We start from the raw sequence: 3,022 nt of genomic DNA on the forward strand, positions 1-3,022 counted from the left end.
GCGGTGGGTGCAGGTGCTCCCCATGATTCTGCAGTAATAATGAGCCTTGGCTAATGCTATGCTGCAAGTCCAAGGGTAAGGGTTGTAGTGGACCCAGGTCCTTTCTCCTACTCTGACCACTAGCTACACTTTTTATTTTTTCTCCTGACATTTCAAACATTGCCAAGAGAGAAAGAAATGACGTAAGAAAACCTTGGCTCTGACTTGTGAAAGCTAACAGTTTAACCATATTCAAAAAGGGACTGGACGGATTCCAGGAGGAAGGATGCATCAGTAGCGATTAAGCATGGGAGTTAGGGGCACAGCCTCTGAATCGGAGCTTCCTCGACGTTAACTGCTGGAGGCTGCACGTGAGAGGAACAGTGGAAAAAAACCCTGGTCATATCTAGTTCATGCTCCCTTGCAGCATCCACTCTGCCACGGTGTGACACAGGAGACTGGGAGAGATGGAGCTATGGTCTGACCCAGTCAATGGTGGTCCTGACCTGGCTCAGTCTAAGCAATAAAAGCATTGCTCGAAGCAGCTGCTTATGTGATGCAAAGGTGGAAAGAAGGTGCTTCAGAGTGGGCTTACAAGACATAGTCGCTGAAATACCCTGGAGCCCCTTTGAGCCTATAACCTCCACTGGCAGAGCTGCACCCATTGGAAATCTTGGACCTTAATGGGGGGAAAAGAGGCTCTGGGTAAAGCCACTTAGGGCAGAATATGGACCTTCATTGGGAGCAAGCAAGGACGGTTACAGCCAAATATGGTGGGAGACAGAGCATCATGGAAAGGACGCGGGGCTAATGTTCCACTTAAAGCAATTGGCAATTAAGGCCTGCTGCTCGGATCAAGCCTGAAGTGGGGAACTTTGGCTGGAAAATCACAAATTCCTCTTCTGACATTTAACAAGAATTCTTAAGACAGCGAGAGCCTTGGAGACGTGAGAGTTGTTTTTAGAAACAGTAAACTTCCTGGAAATTTCACCCATAATTTTGGGGGGATGGGGGGTGATGGAAGAATTGTCCCCACAACTCCTTGAGAAAACCATCAGCAGGCGAAGGCTGTTTAGAAAATGCTGCTGTTCTGCACAGGTATTCAGTGGCTTTCCTAAAAGCCATCTTGATAGCTGGGGGGTGGGAGTGGGAAGAAGCCAAAGAGCTGCCAAGCAGCAGCTATGTCCACTCAGTTCTGGCCCCTGGGTCTTAACTCACATATTAGCCCAAAGCGATTAAGGTCTCATTCTCAGTCTAATCCTCCAGGCATGTAAATCAAAGAAGTAAATAAATGCATCTGAGTGTCTCCTGCTGCTTTTACACCCAGCAAAGCCTTGTTGAATGGCAGACACGAATCTCTGTCTTAAGTGGCTAGCAGAAATGGCGTCCTTACAGGCAGGCATGCTCCTGTCTAAGCCTGCCTGTTGGGGATCTTGGTGGTGATGGGTTTGGGCCGCTTTCACAAACCCCACGCAGGGTCCGAGTTCTGGATAACTCCTGCCAAAGCCCCAGTGAGAGTTGTCCCATCACCTTGGCTTTTTATTTTGTAGTCACTGGGCGCATCTATGAGACGCTTACTGTGCATTGGCCTAATAACACTGCGCCGTAGCGTGTCACAGCAAAAACCACGCTAATGGCCTGCTGCGCAGTGTTACTAGGTTAATGCGCAGTAAGTGTCACTTAATAACCGTGCGCCAGTGCTACTGCACAGTAACTTTAGTGCTTTATTAAGGAAGTAGTAAATGAAGTGTGCAGTATCTAAGGCGCATTAATGAATGTGGAGACGTGCCCGCCGAGTGACCGGGTGCACAGTAACAAAACAGGGCCAATCAAGCCCCTCTCCTCCATGCATCCCCAAGCTGTTTGCACACTTGGGGTTGGTGCTGTAATCTTCATGACGCTCACCCGCTGTGGAAATAGCCGGGGAGGAAGCCATAAGGGTCGTTTGATCTATTCAGCCTCCACAAGAGAAGACCAAGAGGGGATCTGGTGGCCATCTATAAACTCACCGGGGGGACCAGCGGAGATTGGGTGAGGCTCTCTTGCCCCGGGCCCCACCTGGGATAACAAGGAATAACGGCCACAGATTGATTGAGAGCAGGTTCAGGCTGGATATCAGGAGGCATTACTTTAGGCTCTGCAATGGGCTCCCAAGGGAGGTGCTGCTCTCCCCTACCTTGGGGGTCTTCAAGAGGAGGTTGGATAGATATCTGGCTGGGGTATTATGATCCCAGCACTCGTTCCTACCCAGGGCAGGGTGTCGGACTTGATCTGTTCAGGTCCCTTCCGACCCTAGGAACTAAGCCAGGGGTGGGCAAAATGCGGCCTGGGGGCCGGATGTGGCCCGCCAGGCCATTCTATCCAGCCTGCGGGGCCCCTAAAAAATTTAGAAAATTAATATTTATCTGCCCTGGGCTGCCTGTCGTGTGGCCCTCAATGGCTTGCCAAAACTGAGTAAGCGGCCCTCTGCCCAAAATAATTGCCCGCCCCTGAACTAAACTACGAAACAGCTTCTTTTTCACAATGACTCTACCTGCAACAGTGCGGGGAGAAGAACCAGCCCTCAGCACCCTGGATGTGTGCCCCTTTATATGGCCCAGGCTTTTGTGGGCTGGAGCTGGTGCCCCATGCAAGCACATGGACTAGGACAGAAGAGCAAAGCAAGAAAAAGTAACAGGTAAGCCATTGTCTCTTGTATCCCCACTAAAGAGCTGGGGAGAGCAAGGCACTGAAGCAAGAAGTGACTCACTCCAGGTCACACAGCGAGCCTGCAGCGGTCAGGTCTCCCAGCCCCAGTGCTTTGTCCAATGCCCATTTGCAAAGGGGTGGGGTGAGCAGAACTGCTGCATTTCAACAAAAGGCTCCTTTATTTTAGCCGGTGCTTGGACTGACAAGCACCCTGCTGGGAGAAAGCACAAATGAGACAGGAGCTAAAACATACCACTGCCAAAGGTCCCCTGCCTTCTGAAAACAGAGAGGCAGGGACTGCTAAGACCCATGAGCGATCGTGGAGGATGGAGAGCACAGCATCAACCCCCGACTG

Source organism: Alligator sinensis, unplaced genomic scaffold, assembly GCF_000455745.1.
Source record: "Alligator sinensis unplaced genomic scaffold, ASM45574v1 scaffold337_1, whole genome shotgun sequence".
In the NCBI taxonomy this organism is placed as follows: domain Eukaryota; kingdom Metazoa; phylum Chordata; order Crocodylia; family Alligatoridae; genus Alligator; species Alligator sinensis.